Source organism: Vicugna pacos, unplaced genomic scaffold, assembly GCF_048564905.1.
Source record: "Vicugna pacos unplaced genomic scaffold, VicPac4 scaffold_19, whole genome shotgun sequence".
NCBI lineage: Eukaryota > Metazoa > Chordata > Mammalia > Artiodactyla > Camelidae > Vicugna > Vicugna pacos.
In genome coordinates this window covers 54,651,969-54,675,430 of record NW_027328740.1, presented here as the reverse complement: position 1 = coordinate 54,675,430, position 23,462 = coordinate 54,651,969, and the positions used below count along the sequence as shown (strand labels likewise).

Below are 23,462 nucleotides of genomic sequence, written 5' to 3'. Positions count from 1 at the left end.
TCCTGTGCAGATCTGTTGACATTGGAGGGCAACAGCCAGTGTGGGCTTGAAGAAGGACTACAGACCAATTGCTAGAGACTCTGAAACTTAATATAGTAAAGTTAATATATCTTGCATTGAAGTTTCCATTGGGGATCCTTCCTAAGTGAGATTATAGTAGTGCATAGTTACATGCTATAATCCATCTTTTTTTTTTGCATGAATCAGACCAATTAATTAAATAACATTATTATGGGAAATTTGAATCCTTCATATATTTTATGTTTGCTTTTATCTTTGAAATAACTTTTAAAATATGATTTGCTTCTGATTTTCTATTTTATCTGTGATATAGGGACACTTATTGGAAAGTAATCAACATGAAATTTTGTCCAGGTGTTAAGTATCCAAATATTCCAGTGATATATTTGAAGAATAGGGAAATAATTACAGGATATATTCAATGACACATCAAACCTTCTCTGAGGCAGGCTTGCACCAAAACTTAATTTATAATGTGGCCTTTATAAGCTTTTACTTTAATTGGAAGATTGTAATAGTATTTTAGGTCTTCTTGTAACAGTGATGGATCAGATATTATATCCAATATTTCTCAAGAAATTTTGAGTATTCCCCTTTTCCCAACACATAGTTCCTCAGGCAGATTGATTCCTTGTCAGTCTCTCCTCTCTCCCAGGAAAATCATCTACCTCCAGGAATTTGCTATAACACATAAGCTTGTCCAGACTCCAAGGATACGCCTGCCAAAGGCTATTGCCGAAGTGCTGAACCCCAAGTTCTCACTCAAAACTCAGAGTGTCCTTATCAGAATTAAGCTCTTCCTAGCACTCAGATCTAACACTTTCAAGGTTCATTCCTCCAAAATATTCTCCCAGCTCACACAAGTTCATATTTGTGAAGTCCTGCAAATACTTTTGGGATGCAGGTTATTTCCTTTCACATTCAGAGCTTCCTTTGCATTATGCTGATCTTTGAGTCATTTATTGGTCTGGAGATAATGAAGGTTGTGCCACCTAATTTTGAAAAGCAAACATCAATCTTTTGAGGATCTTGTCTTAGGTGAATTTATTGTGTATTCTCCAGTCAAATGGACATTATTATTTTGGAACATGGGTAAGGGAATGACTCTCTCAGCCCAAAGGCTCATAGAAGTGGAAGGTCCAAGATCTCAGGTTTTTACACCCTGAGGTACCTCAGTCAATGGGACTCCAGCAGCATGTAGGACATTTGTCCACACTGGGCACCACTGTGTTCTGCACTTGGCTGCTGAAGTGGATGTCCATGGAGTTGCTCACAGGCCACTGTTTCCAGATTAGAAACAAGTGGCCTTTTCTCTTGCTACATGCTATTTGTTTCCCAATAATAAAATTTCTGAATCTTTCTGTATGAATTGTATAAATTAAATTATATAACATAACAATGATTATTTGAAATCTTAATCATGCCAATTAGGAATTAAAAGTCACTGTTATGTATTGATTGTAATAGAATCAATTTGTGGGAAGGAAATTTTTATGATAGCTTCTATATGGTCTTCTATTCTGTAGAAATGATCACTAGATTAAGCATTTGTTTATTTTTAACAGCTTTATTGGTATATAATTTAAATACTATGTAATTCACTCATTTAAATTATAATATTTAATGGTGTTTTAGTATACATCAACATTATTTAATTTTGCAACATTATTGTCATCACCAAAAGAAAGTCCCTACCCATTAGCAGTCACTCATTATTCCTTTACACCACCATCACCAGCAACCCTAAACAAACAATCTATATAGATTTTCTTTTCTGGACATTTCGTGTAAATGGAATCACCTACTTTTTCCACTTGGCATAATGTTCCTAAAGTTTCATCCCTGTTGTGTTAAGAATCAGTACTTCTTTCCTTTTTATCACAAGTAAGATTTCATTGTATGGATATGGCATTTATCTGTTCATTAGTTGATTGATGTATGGATTGTTTCTCCATTTTGGCTATTATGAACAATGTTGCTATGAACATTGATGTGCAGATATTTTTGTGAATATATACTTTCCTTTCTCTTGGGTAAATATTTGAAAGTGGACTTGCAGGGTCATTGGTCATTATATTTTTATCCATTTGAGGAGCTGCCAAAACTTTTTCCAAATTGACTGCATCATTTTACATTACCCCCAGCAATATATAAGAACTCCACTTTCTTTACAAATTCACCAACATTTATGATTGTATTTTTTTTATTCTAGACATCCTGGTAGGTACAAAGTAGTATCACATTATGGCTTATATTTACATTTCCTAATGAGTAAAGGTTTTGACATCTTTTTTAACATTTTTATTGATTTATAATCATTTTACAATGTAGTGTCAAATTCCAGTGTTCAGCACAATTTTTCAGTCATTCATGGACATATACACACTCATTGTCACATTTTTTTCTCTGGGAGTTATCATAACATTTTGTGTATATTTCCCTGTGCTACACAGTGTAATCTTGTTTATCTATTCTACAATTTTGAAATCCCAGTCTATCCCTTCCCACCCTCCACCCCTCTGGTAACCACAAGTCTGTATTCTCTTGTCTATGAGTCTATTTCTGTCCTGTATTTATGCTTTGTTTTTGTTTTTTAGATTCCACATATGAGCAATCTCACATGGTATTTTTCTTTCTCTTTCTGGCTTACTTCACTTAGAATGACATTCTCCAGGAGCATCCATGTTGCTGCAAGTGGCATTATGTTGTCGGTTTTTATGGCTGAGTATTCCATTGTATAAATATACCACTACTTCTTTATCCAGTCACCTGTTGATGGACATTTAGGCTGTTTCCATGTTTTGGCTATTGTAAACAGTGCTGCTATGAACATTGGGGTGCAGGTGTCATCCTGAAGTAGGGTTCCTTCTGGATACAAGCCCAGGAGTGGGATTCCTGGGTCATAAGGAAAGTCTATTCCTAGTCTTTTGAGGAATCACCACACTGTTTTCCATAGTGGCTGCACCAAACTGCATTCCCACCAGCAGTGTAGTAGGGTTCCCCTTTCTCCACAGCCTCTCCAGCATTTGTCATTTGTGGATTTTTGAATGACGGCCATTCTGTCTGATGTGAGGTGATACCTCACTGTAGTTTTGATTTGCATTTCTCTGATAATTAGTGATATTGAGCATTTTCTCATGTGCTTTTTGATTGTTTGTTTGGAAGAATCAATATTTTTTAAATGGTCACACTTCCCAAGGCAATCTACAGATTTAATGCAATCCCTATCCAATTACCCAGGACATATTTCACAGAACTAGAACAAATCATAATAAAATTTATATGGAACAATCAAAGACCTAGAATTGCCAAAGCATTACTGAAGAGAAAGAAAGAGGTTGGAGGAATAACTCTCCCAGACTTCAGACAATACTATAGAGCTGCAGTCATCAAGACAGCATGGTATTGGTACCAAAACAGACACATAGACCAATGGACAGAATAGAGAGCCCAGAAATGAATCCACAAACTTTTGGTCAACTCATCTTTGACAAAGGAGGCAAGAATATACAATGGAATAAAGACAGTCTTTTCAGCAAATGGTTTTGGGAAAACTGGACAGCAGCATGTAAAACAATGAAGCTAGAACACACCCTAACACCATATACAAAAATCAACTCAAAATGGATTAAAGACTTAAACATAAGACAAGATACAATAAACCTCCTAGAGGAAAACATAGGCAAAACATTATCTGACATACATTTCAAAAATTTTCTCCTAGAAGAAATAAAAGCAAGAATAAACAAATGGGACATAATGAAACTTACAAGCTTTTGCACAGCAAAGGAAACCAGAAGTATAACAAGAAGAAAACCTACGGAATGGGAGAAAATTTTTGCAAGTGAAACCGACAAAGGCTTGATCTCCGAAATATATAAGCAGCCCATATGACTCAATAAGAAAAAAAGAAACAACCCAATCCAAAAGTGGCAGAAGACCTAAACAAGCAGTTCTCCAAGGAAGACATACAAATGATTAAAAAGCACATGAAAAAATGCTCACTATTACTAATTATCAGAGAAATGCAAATCAAAACTACAATGAGGTATCACCTCACACCAGTCAGAATGGCCGTCATTCAAAAATCCACAAATGACAAATGCTGGAGAGGCTGTGGAGAAAGGGGAACCCTACTACACTGCTGGTGGGAATGCAGTTTGGTGCAGCCACTATGGAAAACAGTGTGGTGATTCCTCAAAAGACTAGGAATAGACTTACCTTATGACCCAGGAATCCCACTCCTGGGCTTGTATCCAGAAGAACCCTACTTCAGGATGACACCTGCACCCCAATGTTCATAGCAGCACTGTTTACAATAGCCAAAACATGGAAACAGCCTAAATGTCCATCAACAGGTGACTGGATAAAGAAGTAGTGGTATATTTATACAATGGAATACTACTCAGCCATAAAAACCGACAACATAATGCCACTTGCAGCAACATGGATGCTCCTGGAGAATGTCATTCTAAGTGAAGTAAGCCAGAAAGAGAAAGAAAAATACCATGTGAGATTGCTCATATGTGGAATCTAATAAACAAAAACTAACAAACAAACAAAAACAAAGCATAAATACAGGACAGAAATAGACTCATAGACAAGAGAATACAGACTTGCTGTTGCCAAGGGGGTGGAGGGTGGGAAGGGATAGACTGGGATTTCAAAATTGTAGAATAGATAAAAAAATAGAATAGATAAACAAGATTACACTGTGTGGCACAGGGAGATATACACAAAATTTTATGATAACTCCCAGAGAAAAAAATGTGACAATGAGTGTGTATATGTCCATGAATGACTGAAAAATTGTGCTGAACACTGGAACTTGACACAAGATTTTAAAAAGTTTATAAATCAATAAAAAATGTTAAAAAAAAAAGAAAGCAGCTTCTTGCTGCAGAAATGGGTATTTTCTAAGTCCACTAACTAGAGGCAAGCACAGTGATTATTTCCAGAATGCCTTGTGTGCTTTCTTATATTTAACTGATATAACCCAACTTTAAATAAAATAATATAATACACTTTTTTCTTCATAACATATTCTACCTTTCTGTACTTCAGTTTCAGAAAATATGTTGCATGTTCCCTATATTTTTAAGGTTTATTAGTCTTGATGACATAAATTATTTTACTTTTTATCCTCATTGTGTTATAAACTTCTATTATTGTAGCTTATTTTCAGATGTATGATCATCCATAAATAAAGTGTGGCTAGTGTTCTATAATTTGTGTCATATCAGTCACATAATTTATAAAGATCTCGAGGTGTTTGTAATGCTATGTTTATAGATACATATGTATATACATATATATATATATGTATATGTATATGTATAGTCTCAGTAATCTTAATAACCAAAGGAAACAATAAGAAAATTATTTTAAAATGTCATTATATATAAAATAGCATTTGATTCAATAATATTAAGTATTTCAAAAATAAAATGGTTTCATAATGAATTTGATTGATATATAAAGTTAATTTTCTTGCACTGGAAATATTCAAGAGAAAACAAGAGACCTAATTTGAAATGTATGATAGTCGGGATTGCAAATTATAGAGTACTAGCTACATTTTCTTTGTGATGATCATGTGTTTGCAAGGTTGTGATTATATAAATGTATTTTTTCTTATCAAGCATTGTGTAGACCGTGTTGTGTGTTGTATTTTACAATCAGTCATGCCAGAACTGTCAGGCAATGTAAGAGTCAGGCTGAAAATGTGAGGGAAGCTACTAATCTGAGGACAGAAGTACAAAAATAAGTAAGAAAATCTGGTGCAGTGTAATTGTATTGAGGAGTGATGAGATACACTATTATGTTTTTTATCTGTACAGATTCAGCCAAACTATGATATAATAACTAATCAAACAAAGCCCTCAATTCATCTTTTGCTTTCTGATGTAATTTTGACATGCCATAAATTTCTCATGGCATTTTTCACTTCTGCATTCCTCAGTGTGTAGATGATTAAATTCAGAAAGGATGTTCCGATAGTATAAAATACTGCCACCATCTTGTCCATGGGGAAAGTGGTTGGGGGGGTCGTGTATACATAAATATACATGGGCCAAAGAATAAGATGACTGCAATGATGTGGGAAGTGCAATTGGAGAGAGCTTTCTTCCTCGCTTCTGCACTGTGGTTTTGCAGGGAATGGAGAATAAGAATGTAAGAGGTCATCAGAATTACATAACTGCTGGAGCAATTGGCCCCACTATTAGTTGCCAACAGCAGATTGATCACATAGGTGTCCATGCAGGCAAGTTTCAACAAAGGCTGCAAGTCACAGCAATAGTGATCAATCAGATTGGGTCCACAGAAGGTCAATCTCAAGGCCAAGACAATCTGAGCCATAGAATGTATAAAAGACCCTATCTATGCAAGAGTGACCAGGATAATGCAGACCTGGTGGCTCATGATATTTGGGTAATGCAAGGGTTTGCAGATGGCCATTTAACGGTCAACAGCCACGAGGATGAGAACAAAGTTCTCCATGCAGCCAAAGAAATGTAGTGCAAAGACTTGAGTCATGCACTCATTGTAAGATACGATTTTTTTGGCAGACAGGGCATCCACATTTAGTCTGGGGGTTGTTGAAGTTTAAAATCAGATATTAGCCAAGGACAAATAAAATAGGAAGAAGTACGGTTGGCTCCCAAGTATCCAGCTGGACTTGATGGTCACGATAATAAACAAATTCCCCACCAAGTTTCCCACATAGAAAATGGAGAAGATTACATACACCATTTTCTGCCTCATAGGATCTGGTGTCAATCCTAAGAGTATGAACTCAGTTACACTGTTATTTGGCTGCATTGTTTCAATCAAAGTGGAGAAAGTACAGATTAAAAGTAATAAATCTGCAAAGGAAAAAATATTAAGACATGAATACTATCGTTGGATGTCAAATGCATGTGCTCATTCTTGGAACTGCCACTTTCCAGTGGGTAATCACTTACTTTCCATGTTGTTTATTCCTGAATAAAATGAAAATCATGACATTTATTCTGTGTACTTAACTGATTGCTTATGAAAACAATGATTCATTTAGATAATGAGAAAATAACTGATTCTTTGGGTATAATAAACATGACTTTAGGGGATTTGGCATGTGGATAATTTCCTGGGAAGAATATTTTTCCCAGTTTTCAGCAAAGACCTAGTAAGATAACATGTTGCAAAAAAAAGGGAAAGTTTATGCATGACTTACCCTAATATGCTTTCACATTACTTGAACCTGCTAGGCCATTTATAAAATAACTTCTAGTAAATATTCTGAACATTCAAAGAATTATGTTTTAATATTTGATAGTTAATTTAGCTTCCTTAATTAAACCTGAAGATACACACACACACACACACACACGCACACACACACACACACACATAAGTGGGTGAATGGGGGGAGAGGGAGAAGTAAGTGAATGGGAGAGAAACATAGTTTTAGCAATGAACACTCAGTTGGTTCAGCACATCTTGTGATTTACTTTAATCTTTTGCCTTTGACTAAGCTGATTTCTTTTTACTTTACCTCTGAAACATTTCCAGTTGCTTACTGTTACAAGTTCAGCTTTTATCATTAAACTTTGTACTTTTAAAATCATACTGTTTTGTTCAAAGTTAAATTCTTCCCCTTATTCATTATTTTTCTGAGTCTGTCAACATTTTCTTAAAACAAAAGCAGATGCTACAGCACAAAGATGAATAGAGTGAGAACACTTGCCAAACATCTGAATAATATTTCAACTTTTATTCCTGTTAAGCACCAGGAAATATGGAAAATCAGCTCAGGATGCCCCAAGTGATAGAAACTTCAATAGAATTGTTTGGATCTATATTCTTGAGTGTCCCAAACCCTGACTTCAGTAAGAGAAGATAGAAAAAGGAAAGAAATTATTATTTATTCATATATACCAATGATGGGCAAATGCTTTTGTGTACTTCATCACAAATATTTTCCAAATAATACTGCAGTTAATAGCATAGCATAAGTGTCAAACTGGTAAAATATATTTATGGCATAAATACCAGAAAAAGGCATAATTTCCTCAAATATAAGTGAATTTCAGAGATCTGTCTTTTAAAACACAGCACATGTGAATTACAGCAAAATAACTAATTTCAAAAGAAACATTATTAAAAATAATTAAGCATATGAAAATATGCTCAACTTCATTCTAGTTAAATAAGTTCAAATTTAAATCCCAAACAGATATCTTTCTACACATTGAACTAACAAAGTGATCTTCTAATAAGAGTCTTTTTAATAGTGCTGAAAATGATGTGGAAAAAAATCTCAAGGCTTTTTTGCTAGATATTTAAGTAGGAGCAGTCTTTATGAAGTGATTTCCAACATCGATGATATTACAACTGTATACAATCATAGGTCTAGTGATTCTACTTGCTATAGATAACCTCATTCACAGGCACAAAGATAATCACTGCAGCCCCTTTTGTGGTAGCAAAAGATAGGAAACAACTTCAGTGCCTATCAGAAGTGAGCTGAATAAATCAGGGACCAACTATCACTGAATCATTCATCAACCAAAATGAAGCAGATATATATGCAACAGCTTCTAAATTACATTGTAAAGTGGAAGAGTTCAAAACTGTGTGCTTAGGATGGTGACATTTGTATCAACAGCAGAATAATGTAGATCACATATAGATACATTCATATAAATTACTTTTAGGAGTGCACCAAAATAGCATGAAATTTGTGATCTCTGAATGGGAAAATTGCATCTTGGTATCAAAGTTGGGGGATGACCCACATTTTAAAATATTCCCTTGGGTAATATTTTAATATATGTCATAATTATGCTGCATTAAAAATAAAACTTTCAAAAACTTTATCTTAGTAAATAATTTGTTTATATTAGCATATTACTACAACAACTATCTTCTAATGTAGGCAGTAGGGATAGTGAAATTCTTAGAGCAATATTAAGATCTAGAATTTGAATGAGAGATGGTGAGTCAGCTCAACAAATTTCAAAAAGTTTTCAAACTACGTGTTTTTCACAACTCTTCAGCAATCAGAAATGAAAACTGGTTTGCAGTTTCTAACAACTATTATGCCCTATCTTTATCCATATACCTATCTGTATCCAGATGCAGATGGACACTGACACATTTGTATATTTCACTAACATATATATGAATGATAATGCAAGGATGGCATAACTTAGAACAAAGTAACACAAGGAAAGCGAGTTTTATCTCTTTACTGCCAAATTTAAGTTTTTACAAAAAAGTAGGTGTTTAATAGTAAATATTTGTTGCATGAATGAATTAGGAGAATTTGCCATAAATACAATTGAATCATGTTTGACACCACTCTGTACTCAGTTACCCATTGATGAAGGAGAATTGTATTCTGCTATATATACAGCAAAATCATCATATTCATGGAGAATTTCCTGAAATTCTCAAGTAGCAATATTTCTGTTTGGTTATCTATCACACCACATCTACCAGTAGTAGTGCCTATTTCCATCAGGTGCTGTGTGCACATTTTATTCCCATCTGCTCATTCGAGATTGTAAAGCACTTATAGGTTCCCTAAAACTTCTACACTTCTTCAAGTGCCTTAGAAAACTTACCAGTTATGATAAGAGCATATGTAGAATTTAGGATGTTCACTGGGAGCCAGGATCTCTATGATCTCACAAAGAGACTTAGCTTCTGACCTCAATGCCAATCTGAGTTGATCCCAGATTCATCGCACACTTTCTGAAATCCACTCTCACACAATATTTTGACTGAAAAAAAATGCTTCTCTTTTGTCTTCCCTGAAGGACTATTTAAGTATGAATGATGCAAAATATAGGAGTCTGGGGAAAGTCATTCCCTAAAATGTGCCTTCCATTCCAATTGAAAAACAGATGTTATAAAGAACTTAACATTTAATATACATTATTAGATTATGAAAAAATAAAGGTGGCCTATGCATGCAATAAAAGATGTTCATTTGTGCAATAAATGACATATTTTGACTAGAATTAAAAACAATTGTCTTCTAGTACCCAGGTCTTGTTTCCTAATACTGTCCTCCAATAAAATAAACTAGGACCTCTTAAAGAAATGGCTGATTCTAGGTCTAGGGTAGTGAATGGACAAGATGACATGGAGCATCTTGTAGTGCTAGACAGTAAGGAATAATGAAAAGATCCACACAGTGATGATAATATGCCAGTGTGACACAGGAGCTGAGTGAATGTACCTCCAGTGGACAAAGATGGAAAGATAATTCAGCAGCAAAATAAGTAACAATGAGTTGAACTGTAACACACAGTATAAAAGTCCATGAGTTCATAATGACATAAATAATTAAATAACTAAATAATAGGGGAGTATAGACAAATCTCACATCAAAAATAATTCCTAATAATTATGTAGATACTCTGCTCTCAAAGAGTCATCTCTTTTTTTATTGATGGTACATAGTGACTAATTTCTAAAAGGTAGTGTGGAATGTGGGGAAAAAGTAACTATGGAGGAGAAACATGACACTTTCTCAGCCAGGTGATCAAGGTTAGCATCAATAGTGGTAAGTCACACTGAGAGTATGTAGCTACTGATGTGTGGTGAAAAGGGTGATTTACCCCTGCAGTTTATCTCCCAATAACCCATAACCCCAGTGTGATCTTGAATAAAATATCAAACCCCAATGTAAGATTTCTGTATAAAATGTATGACTAGTATTTCTGAAAACTGTCAAGGTCATCAAAGATGAGAAAAGTCAGAGAAACTGTCACCCTTTGGAGCAGCTGAAGGAAATATGACAACTAAAAGTAATGTGGTATCCTGGATAGATTCTGGAGAAGAAAAACAGAATTATTAGTTGAAATGTATACTTTTTACTTTTAATACAATAATTTTTAAATACTTTTGATGCATTTAATGTACAAATTTGTTGACATCAATGAATTAGGTGTGACAAATACACCATGTGATGCAAGATTATATATAATATATTACATATATATATATATATATATATCACATTTTTTAATCCATTGGCTGATACTTAGGTTGTTTCCATATCTTGACTATATTGAACAGTGCTGTAATCAACATGGCAGTGCAGATATTCATTTAATTTCCTTAGATATACACCCTGAACTTGATAACTGTATCATATTGCAGTTGAAGTTTTAATTTCTTGAGGAAACTACATAGTAGTTTTAAAAGTGGCTGCATCCACTTACATTCCCACTAACAGTGTGCATGGATGGGCTCCCTTTTCTCTGTATCTTCACCAACACCTGTTACTGCTTGTCTTCTTGAAGATACACGTTCTAACAAGTGTGAGGTGGAATCTTATTTTCATTTGCATTTTCCTGATTATTGAGGTTGAACATCTGTTTTACCTGCATGTTGGCCATTTTGATGCCTTCCTTGGAAGAAATATCTTTTCAGGTCCTCTGCCCAGTCTTTAATTGGTTTGTTTGTTTGTTATTGCGTTTCTGTCTTTATATATTTTGGATATGAAGATACATGGTTTGTAAATATTTTCTCTCAATTTATAGGTTTTCTTTTCATTCTTTTTACTGTTTCTCTTGCTGTGCATAAGCTTTTTAGTGGATATATTCTCATTTGTTTATTTTCACTTTTGTTGCTTGTGTTTTAATATATCCAAAAAATCATTCTCAGGACCAATGTCCAGGGGCCTCTTTCTTATGTACACTTCTAGGAGTTTATGGTGATTTGCCTTATGTTTAAATGTCTGGTCTATTTTAAATTAATATTTGTGAGTAGTTGGGTTGGGTGGAGACAAATTTATTTTTCTGCCTGTGGTTATCCAGTTTTCCCAATACCATATATTGAAGAGACATTAATTTCCCAAGTAAGCATTCTTGACTTCCTAAATGTGATATACCACATTTATATAATAAAATATAAAAATGATGTTATCAGATCAATAAATGCAGAAAAGATATTTGATGAAATACAACATCCTTTCATGAAAAGAAAAAAAACACTTAGCAAATTGGGTGTAGAAAGCACATATCTCAACATAATAAAATAAAAGTACTGTTAGTGTGTATATATAAGATGGCTGTTATTATAGAAATACAAATTTCAGTAAATATTCATGAAAATGCATTTTCTAATGAAAATACATAGTGCATGCTAGGTTGTCTCATTTATTCAACGTTCTTTACGTGTGCCATCATTTTTAACCTCATAACAAGCCAATAAAATATGGATTATTTTCATTTCTAATTTGCACAGAAAAATTGAGGCCCAGAATTTCATCTGTATTTCCTGATGTTACAAGGCTACAAGGTGGCAGAGCCAGGATTTAGATCCATCCAGTCTGAGTCTAGAGCTCATACTCTTAATCTTTATGTTCTACCACCCATCATGAAGCTAAAACAAGGACAGTGATCACTGCATCAATTCCTGTGATCTTTGTGATCACTGCATCAATTCTTAAAGTTTCCTGTGTTTTAGGCCATTTTGCAGATGTTTGAATTATGGGATAAAGTCGAGTAGATGTGTATATTACTGACTTGGAAAACATATGGAAGTGGTTTAAAACCTTGCCTTTTTACTTAGCAAAATAACCTTAGCAAAGTAAGATTCACTTACTTCTCTGGACTTCGGAGTTTTAATCTGTATACTTTCAATAGATGTACCTAACTTTGTACTATTTTTTTTGAGTTGAAAGCATGATAACAAAAAAGCACTTGACATATATCAGGTGCTCTACTTCTTCCTAAAATGAAAAGATAGATAGAAGTCATAGTTTCTCTTTTAGGTAAATCACTTTGGAACATAAGTGATAACTGCAAAATTATACATTGGATGGACATTGTGTCCCAGATCGTTTTAAAAATTCATGTAATGCTCCCAGTTTTAATTTGATTTCAAGTACTTTAAACCACATAAACTCCTAGGTTTTCTTTACCTTTATAACTTCTTCCTACTCTATTATTTTAGTTTTATATTTACAATAACAGATTAGCTTGTTTTATTTTCTTCTATATATCTTACCTTCATTCATTCATTTCTCTGGAATGCAAATAATCATAAACCCCTGTATTGTGTGTGTGTGCATGTGGTGGTGTAATGGAGGTATAGTTAAATGAATTTATGACCAAATCATGGTATGTCCATTCTTTTATATATATATAACTCTACATATGCATGACATGCCAATTTTGAGACACCAGTTTGACACTGAACTTTGTAATGTCCCAGAAGGAAAAAAGAATTAATAAGAAGAAAATTTAATGCCATTTTTCTGAATTTATTTGAATAAACTTTGACTGGAGACACAGTTTGAATTGGTAAGTTTGGGCCACTTAAAGTATAAGAAGACTTACACAACATTATAAACTGACTATAACTCAATAAAATTTTTTTTAAAAAAGGAAAAAATTAACTATAAGAAGACTGTCATTCATTTTGCATGTAGACTCAAAAAGATACAACTCACAATCATAAATGATTATATGTCCTTCCCACAATAATCAGACACCCTCATGTTTGATATCTGTACAGATTCAGTCAAACTATGTTTCAATTCATCTTTTGTTTTCTGATGAAGTTTTGATATGCTATAACTTTCTCATGGCATTTTTCACTTCTGCATTCATTAGCGTGTAGATGAGTGAATTGAGAAAGGATGTTCCAATAGTATAAAATACTGCCACCATCTTGCCTGTGGGGAATGTGGTTGGGGGAGTGGATATATATAAATGTACATGGACCAAAAATAAGACAACTACAGTGATGTGGGACGTGCAAGAGAGCTTTTTTTCTCCCTCTGTACTGTGCTTTTGCACTAAATGCAAGATAACTGTGTATTAAATTATCAGAATTAGAAAATTGCTTGTGCAAATGGCCCCACTATTAAACAGCACCAACAGTTTCATCACATAAATATCCATGCTTGCAAGTTTCTACAAGGGCTGCATATCACAGAATTCATCAATCAAATTGGACCCACAAAAAGGTAATCTCAAGGCCAGGTTAATCTAAAAGACCCTATCCATACAAGAACAATCAAGATGATGCAGACCTGGCAGCTCATGATACCTGGGTAACACAAGGGCTTGCAGATGGCTACATAGTAATCCATGGCCATGAGGAGAACAAAGACCTCCATGATGCCAAATAAATGCAGTGAAAATACTTAAGTCATGCACTCATTGTAGGACATTATTTTCTTTGCAGACTGCATCTACAATTAGTTTGGGGTCCAAGGAAGTTGAAAAGCAGGTATCAATCAAAGACAAAATAGGAAGAAGTACATGGGGAATCCCAAGTGTCCAGCTGGACTTGCTGGTCACAGTAATAAGCAAATTTCCCAGCATGGCTCCCATATAGAAAATGAAGAAGATTACAAACACCATATTTTGCTTCTTAGAATCCTATTCACATTCATAAAATGAAGAAATCTGGCTAAGAGCAGGGAGAATATCAAGGCAAGAAATTTGTTCATATGATGACATCCTCAGTTTCAATTTCTTTCTTAATCATACTTTAAGCAGGAGGTGAAACAAATTGTGGTTTCTCAAAGAAATATAGCTAGAATTCTTCACAGAGTCTGAAAAAGATAAAGGTAGAAAAAGTGTCCTAGTCTCCAGCAGTAATTTTTTGCTCTGTATTTTTTTAAATTGAGGTCTCATCAGTATATAATGTGTCAATTTCTGGTGTACAGCATAATGTTTCAATCATACACACACACACACATATATATATATTTGTTATCTTATTCTTTTTCATTATAGGTTACTGTAAGATATTGAATATAGTTCCTTGCTCTTAGACAGTAGAAACTTAACTTTAATTTTTATGTATTTATTAGTATCTGCAAATCTTGAACTCCCAATTTATCCCTTTTCACCACCTTTCCTCCACTGGTAACCCTAAGTTTGTTTTCTGTATCTGTAGTATGTTTCTGTTTTGTAAATAAGTTCATTTGTGTCTTTTTTCCTTTTTTTTAGATTCCATATATGAGTGATATCATATGGTATTTTTCTTTCTCTATCTTACTTAGAATGTATTTTATTAAATTTATTCATCATGCATTATATCTGCCTTTATTAATTCAGCATTTTTTGTGAACCAGACATTGTGCTACTTGTAGAAACTACTATTATCAAGTAGGTAAGTACTTTATGGGGTATGACTATTTATTTATGTTATAAATTGAAATTCATGCCTCATATTAAAATATTATTTTACTTGAACCACTACTTTTTCTGATGGGTTATCAGCATAAGATGGTGAAATGAGTGATAGAAAATGATTCTGAATGCTACAAAGAAATTTGGAAATGTGGTGTAATATGCTTTACTACCCATTGGAGGTTAAATGGTCCACTGCATTTATACTCTTAAAGTGGTTACATCCTACAGTGTTACAGTCAACACACGACTATCAAGTATAATGTATTAAAATGGGCAAAGTTATTAATACAAAGTTTTAGAATTTAGTTATATGTAATAAACTAATTTATATATTAGTATAATAATTATGCATACAACTAAGTATGTAACATATACATACATGCATTATATATTCCAGCACAGTCCTATCTCAATAAATGGTAAATAGTATAATTGCACTACCTTTCTATCTTATTGCCTGGCAGTGTATGACAGTGGCATAAGAACATGGTCTGAGGGGTCTGTTAGATTCTGGTTACTGGTTCTTTAATATTTCTGTTCTGGAACTTTCCCCCTTGTGTTTGTTTCCTGACCTGCAAAATGGAGATAATAGCAGTGCCTACTTTGGATTGTTATAAAGATTATTGTTCAATAACAAGATGTTTTTATTTTATTTTATTTTATTACAATGAAAGCTTACTAATCAATGTACATTAAAGAAACAAGTAATATTAAGCCCCAATCTACTAGAATGTTTCAAGCAAAGTTTAGTCCTGGGCTAGGTGTTTCTCCCTTTTCTTGCATCCATTTCTTATCCCCTCCATGCAGAATCAATGATTTTTAGTGGTTAATTTTTGTCTTTATCTCATAGATATTCTTTGCTGAAATCCCCAATAACATCCTTTTGATCTTTTCATCAGTTGAATGAACATTGGACTCCACACATATTTTATTGATAACCTGAAATTACTTTCCTACTACATAATTTCCTAAAGGCATTTTACATCTGGTCATTTCTCAAGGTATAGATTAAAGGATTTAACATGGGAGTTATCATCGTGTAGAACACAGCAACTGCTTTATCAATAGGCAAAGTAGCTGCAGGTCTCAGAAACACAAATGTGCAGGCCCAAAAAAGAAGACAACTGCTGTGATGTGGGAGACAAAGGTAGAGAGGGCTTTGTGTCCCGGCTCCAAGCTATGTGTACTTAGGGAGTACAGAATGACTATATAGGAACCAATCAAGAGACGGAAGTTTCACAGACACATGAACCCACTGTTTGCAGCAACAAAAAGTCCTAAAACATGGCTATCAAAGCAGACGAGATTGAATAAAGGATTCAAATCACATATTCTGAACAAGCTAGCTAAAGGATGGTTTCCACACACATTCAGATCTCAGAAGTGAGCATGTGGAGAGGTGTTCATTCATCCAGCATAAAGGGCCTGGGTACAAATAGAAACCATGTCTCTGATTTCTCAGCATGTTTCCTAGAGCTGGTTTCCAAGTAAAAGCAGCTTGCACTGGAAAACCAAGTTGAAATGAATGCCTCCCCATAGATATATAAGTAGCGTACTTCCCCTAACCCAGAAACTCTGTGTTCCCAACAAGCCAGCTGAAGGATGGCTTCCACACACCTTCAGATCTCAGAAGTGAGAATGTGGAGAGGCATTTATTAATGCAACATAAAGGGCCCGAGTACACCTAGAAACACTGACTGATTTCTCAGCATGTTTCCTAGAGCCAGTTTCCAAGTAAAGGCGATTTGCACTGCAAAACCGAGTTGGAGTGAGTGCCTCCCCATAGATATGTAAGTAGCGAAGTTCTCCTTACCCAGAAGCTCTGTGTTGCCAACAAGCTAGCTGAAAGACGGCTTTCACACACATTCTGTTCCAAGAATGGAACACATGGAGAGGCGTTCTTTTATCTAGCAGTAGGGTCATGGTACATCTATAAACAATTACTCTGACTTATCAGCCTGTTTCCTATAGCTGGATTCAAAGGAAAGGCACTTTGGGCAGGAAAACCAATCTGGAGCCAGAGCATCCCCACAGATATGTAAGTAGTGTAGTTCCACCAACCTGGAAACTCTGTGTTGCCATAAAGCTGGCTGAAGGACAGCTTCCACAACCATTTGGATACCAGAATGGAACAAGTGGAGAGGCGTTCTTTCATCTAGCATAAGGGGCATGGGTACATGAAGAAACACTTACTCTTAATTCTCAGCATGTTTCCTAAAGCTGATTTCAAGGGAAAGGCCCTTTGTGCTGGGAAACAGCTGGAGCCAGTGCCTTCACATAGATATGAAAGTAGCATATTACCGCTAACCCAGAAATTCTGTTGCCAACAATCTAGCTCAAAGACGGTGTACACACACATTCAGATCAAAGAATGGAGCACGTGGAGATGCATTCTTTCTTCCACCATAAAGGGCATGGGAGCATCTAGAACACATACTCTGATTTCTCAGAATGTTTCCTAGAGCTGGTTTCAAGGGGAAGGTCTTTCATGCTGGAAAACCATGCTTTAGCCAGTGCCTCCCCATTGATTTGCAAATAAAGTAATTCCCCCAACTCAGAAACACTGTTACCAACAAGCTAGCTGAAGGATGGTTTCCACACACACACTCAGATCCCAGAATGTAGCATGTGGAGAGGCATTCTTTCATCTAGCATAAATGGCATGGGTACATCTATACATACTCTGATTTCTCAGCATATTTCCTAGAGCCAGTATCAAGGGAAAGGCACTCTGCACTGGAAAACTGAGCTGGATCGAGTGCCTCCAGTAGATATATAAGTATCATAGTTCCCCTGACCTAGAAACTATGTTTTCCCAACAAGCTAGATGAAGGACGGCTTATACACACATTCAGGTCAAAGAATGGAGCACGTGGAGAGGCGTTCTTCCTTCCACCATAAAGGGTATGGGTACATCTAGAAACACATACTCTGATTTCTCATCATCTTTCCTAGAGTCGGTTGAAATGGAAAGGCACTTTGCACTGGAAGATGAAGCTGGAGTGAATGCCTCCCCATAGATACGTAAATACCGAAGTTCCTCTAGCCCAGAAACTCTGTGTTGCCAACAAGCTAGCTGATGGAAAGCTTCCACACACATTTGGATCTCAGAATGCAGCATGTGGAGAGGCATCCTTTCTACTAGCATAAAGGGCATGCGTACATCTAGAAACACTTACACTGATATCTCAGCATGTTTCCTAGAGCCGGTTTCAGTGGAAAGGCACTTTGCACTGAAGAAATAAGCTGGAGCTAGTGACTATGGTAGATATGTAAGTAGCCTAGTTCCCCTAATGCAGGAACTCTGCATTGCCAACAAGCTAGCTGAAGAAAAATTTTGACACACATTTGGATCCCAGAATAGTGTATGTGGAGCGGTGTTCTTTCATCTTGCAAAAAGGGCATGAGTACATCAAGAAACACTTAGTCTAATTCCTCAGCATGGTTCCTAGAGCCTTTTCAAGGGAAAATCACTTTGCGCTGGAAAACGGAGCTGGAGCGAGAGCCTTCCCATAGATATGTAAGAAGCGTAGTTCCCCTAACCCAGAAATTCAGTGTTGCCAACAATTTAGCTGAAGGAAGGATTCCACACACATCTGGATCCCAGAATGGAGCTTGTGGAGAGGCGTTCTTACTTCTAACATAAAGTATCTTGGGTATATATAGGAACACTTACCCTTGTTATCTCAGCCTATTTCCTAGAGACAGTTTCAAGAGAAATGCACTTTGCACTGGAAAACCATGCTTTAGCCAGTGCTTCCCCATAGATATGCAAATAAGGTAGATTCACAAAATCAGAAACTGTTTGTTGCCAACAAGATAGCTGAAAGACAGCTTCCACACACACTCGTATCTGAGAATGAGACATGTAGATAGGCGATCTTTCATCTAGAATAAAGGGCATGGGTACATATAGAAACACTTACTCTGATTTCTAAGCATGTTTCCTAGAGCCCATTTCAAGGGAAATACACTTTGTGCTGGAAAACCGAGCTGGAGTCAGTGCCTACCCATAGATATGTAAGTACTGTTGTTCCCCTAACCCAGAAACTCTGTGTTGCCAACAAGCTAGCTGAAAGAAGGCTTCCACACACATTTGGTTCCTAGAATGGAGTATGTGGAGAGGCGTTCTTTCATCTAGTATAAAGGGAATGGGTACTTCTAGAAACACTTACTCTGATTTCTCAGTATGTTTCCTAGAGCCAGTTCCAAAGAAAGACACTTTGCACTGGAAAACCGACCTGAAGCCACTGCCTCCACATAGATATGTAAGTAGCATATTTCTCATTACCCAGAAGTTATGTGTTGCAAAGAAATTAGCTGAAGGATGGCTTCCACACACATTCGGATCCCAGAATGGTGTATGTGGAGAGGCGTTTTTTCTTCCACAATAAAAGACGTGAGTAAATCTAGAAACACTTACTTTGATATCTCAGTATGTTTTCTAGAGCTGGTTTCAAGGGAAAGGCACTTTGAGTTGCAAAAACTTGCTTTAGCCAGTGCCTCCCCATAGATAATGTCAATAAAGAAGATCCCTGACCCAGAAACTCTCTGTTACCAAAAATTTAGCTGAAGGACAGCCTGCACATACATTCAGATCCCAGAATGGAGCGTGTGGAGAGGCGTTCTTTCATCTAGCATAAAGAGCCTGGGTATATCTAGAAACAATTATTCAGACACCTCAGCATATTACCTAGAGCTGGTTTTAAGGGAAAGGCATATTGCACTGGAAACGCAAGCTGGAGCAACTGCATCCTCATAGATATGAAAGTAGCGTAGTGCCCCTAACCAAGAAACTTTGTGTTAACAAGCTAGCTAGGAAAGTTTCCACACACATTTGGATCCCAGAATGCAAAATCTGGAGATGCGTTCTTTCATCTTTTATAATGGCATGTGTACATATAGAAAAACTTAATCTGATTTCTCAGCATGTTTTCTAGAACCCGTTTGACAGGAAAGGCACTTTGCTTGGGAAAACATAACTGGAACGAGTGGTTCCACACAGATATGTAAGTAGCATAGTTCTCCTAACCCAGAAACTCTGGATTGCCATTACATGTCTATGGGGAGGCATTCCCTCCAACTGGGTCTTCCAGCACAAACTGCCTTTATTTTGAAAATGGACCTAGGAACCATGCTGAGAAATCAGAGTTAGTGTCCCTAGGTGAAACCAAGCTCTTTATGATGTATGAAAGAACACCTCTCCATATGATCACATCTGAGATTTGAATGTGTGTGGAAGCCGTCATGCATGTAGCTTGTTGGGAACACAGAGTTTTATGGTGAGGTGAACTACACTTCTTCCATGTCTATGGGGAGGCACTAAACCAACTTGGTTTTCAAGCACAAACTGCCTTTATTTCAAAACTGGCTGTAGGAATCATGCTGAGAAATCAAAGTAAGTGTGCCTCGGTTAAACCATCTCCTTTATGCTGGATGGAAATTCAGCTATCCAAATACTCACATCTCAGATCTGAATGTGTGTCATAACTGTCATGCATGTAATGTGTGGGAACACACTGTTTTGTGTTGAGGGTAACTGTGGAACTGACATGTCCATGGGAAAGCAATCCCTCCAACTGGTTATACCAGCACTAACTGCCTTTATTTCAAAAATGGCTCTAGGAACCATGATGAGAAATCAGTGTTAAGTGTTCCTAGGTATAAGTATGCCATTTATGCTGGATGAGAGAACGGCTCTCCACATGCTCACATCTGGGCTCTGAATGTTGATGCCATCATGCATGTGGCGTGTTGGGTACACAGAGTTTCGTGGTGAGGGGTACTATGTAACTTACATGTCCTTGGGGAAGCACTCCCTCTAACTTGGTATTCCAGCGCAAACTGCCTTTATTTTGAGAGTGGCTCTAGGAAACATGTTGAGAAATCAGAGTAAGTGTTCCTAGGTTTAATCATGGCATTTATGCTGGATGAAAGAACGGCTCTCAAGCTCACATCTCAGATCTGATTGTATGTCAAAGCCATCATGCATGTAGCATGTTGAGAACAGAGTTTCATGGAGAAGAGTACTATCAAAATTACATGTCTATGGCGAAGCAATCGCTCCAACTGTGTATTTCAGCTCAAAGAGCCTTAATTTCATAACTGATTCTAGGAGCCATGCTGAGAAATAAGAGTAAGAGTTCCTAGGTGTAACCATGCCCTTTATGCTGGATGGAAGAACGGCTCCCCACATGCTCACATCTCAGATCTGAATGTGTGTGGAAGCCGTTATGCATGTAGTGTGATGACAACACAGATTTTCGTGGTGAGGGGAATTATACTACTAAAATGTCTAAGGGAAAGCCTTTGCTCCAAATGTGTTTTCCAGCACTAAATGCCTCTTACTTGGAAACTGGCTCTAAGAACCATGTTGATAAATCAGAGTAAGTGTTCCCAGGTATAACCATGCCCTTTATGCTGAATGAAAGAACAGCTCCCCACATTCTCACATCTCACATCTGAATGTGTGTTGAAGCAGTCATGCATTCAGCCTGTTGGGAACACAGAGTTTCGTGGATAGGGGTACTATGAAAATTACATGTCTATTGGGAAGCAATAGTTCCAACTGTGTATTCCAGAACAAAGTGACTTAATTTCATAACTGACTCTAGGAACCATGCTGAGAAATCAGAGTAAGTGTTCCTAGATATAACCATGCCATTTATGGTGGAAGAAAGAACGGCCCTCCACGTACTCACAACTGTAATCTGAATGTGTGTCGATGCAGTCATGCATGTGGCGTGTTGGGAACACAGAGTTTCCTGGTGAGGGGTACTATGTAACATACATCTCTATGGGGAATCACTCGATCCAACTGTGTGTTCCATCACAAACTGTCTTAATTTCAAAACTGGCTCAAGGATCCTTGCTGAGAAATCAGAGTAAGTGTTCCTAGGTATAAGCATGCCCTTTATGCTGAGTGAAAGAACGACTCCCCACAAGCTCATATCTCAGATATGAATGTGTGTTGAAACAGGCATGCATGTGGCATGTAAGGGACACAGTTTCATGGTGACAGGTACTATGTAACTTACATGTCCATGGGGAAGCAATTCCTCCAACTAGGTATTCTAGCACAAACTGCCTTTATTTTAAAACTGGGTGTAGGTTCCATCATGAGAAATTAGAGTAATAAGTGTTCCTAGGTGTAACCATGCCCTTTATACTGGATGAAAGAATGGCTCTCCACATACTCACATCTCAGACCTGAATCTCTGTCAAAGCCATCATGAATGAGGCATGTTGGGAACACAGATTTTTGTGGTGTGCAGTTCTGTGTAACATACATGTCTATAGGGAAGCACTCTTTTCAAATATGTATTCTAGGACTAAGTGCCTTAATTTCAAAGCTGACTGTAGGAACCATGCTGAGAAATCAGAGTAAGTGTTCCAAGGTAAAACCATGTCCTTTATGATTGATGGAAATTCGGCTCTCCTCATACTCACATCTCAGATCTGACTGTGTGTCAAAGGCATCATGCATGTAACATGCTGGGAACATAGTTTTGTGTTAAGGGTAACTGTGGAACTTACTTGTCCATGGGGAAGCACTCCCTCTAACTGGATATGCCAGCAGAAACTGCCTTTATTTCAAAAATAGCTGTAGGAACCATGCTGAGAAATCAGCATAAGTATACCTAGGTAAAAGCATGCCATTTATTCTGCATGAGAAATCGGCTCAACACATGCTCATATCTGAGATCTGAATGTGTGTCAAAGCTATCATGCATTTAGCATGTTGGGAATACAGAGTTTTGAGGAGATGGGTAGTATCAAAATTACATGTCTATTGGAAGCACTCTCTCCAAGTGTGTATTGCAGTACCAAATGCCTTAATTTCAAAACTGACTCTAGGAACCATGCTGAGAAATCAGAGTAAGAGTTCTTAGGTGGAACCATGCTCTTTATGCTGGATGGAAGAACGGCTCTCCACATGTTCACATCTCAAATCTGAATGTGTGTGGAAGCTGTCATGCATGTAGCATGTTGTGAACACAGATTTTCGTGGTGAGCGGAACTATGCTACTAAAATGTCTCAGGGAAGGCGCTTGCTTCAAATGTGTTTTCCAGCCCTAAATGCCTATTACTTGGAAACTGGCTCTAAGAACCATGTTGAGAAATCAGAGTGCATGCTCCCAGTTAGAACAAAGCTCTTTATGCTGAATAAGAGAACAGCTCCCCTCATGCTCAAATTTCAGATCTGAATGTGTGTCAAAGCCATCATGGATGAAGCATGTTGGGAACACAGATTTTCGTGGTGCGCGGTTCTGTGTAACATACACG

The 23,462-nt window shown here is 36.6% G+C and overlaps 2 pseudogenes; both read right to left on the bottom strand.

The window, feature by feature from the left end:
• Positions 1 to 5,908: 5,908 nt before the first annotated feature.
• Positions 5,909 to 6,843, bottom strand: LOC116278358 (olfactory receptor 4C11-like; annotated as a pseudogene).
• A 6,755-nt stretch (positions 6,844 to 13,598) lies between these two features.
• LOC140693445 (olfactory receptor 4C11-like) lies at positions 13,599 to 14,357 on the bottom strand (annotated as a pseudogene).
• Between the last annotated feature and the right edge of the window lie 9,105 nt (positions 14,358 to 23,462).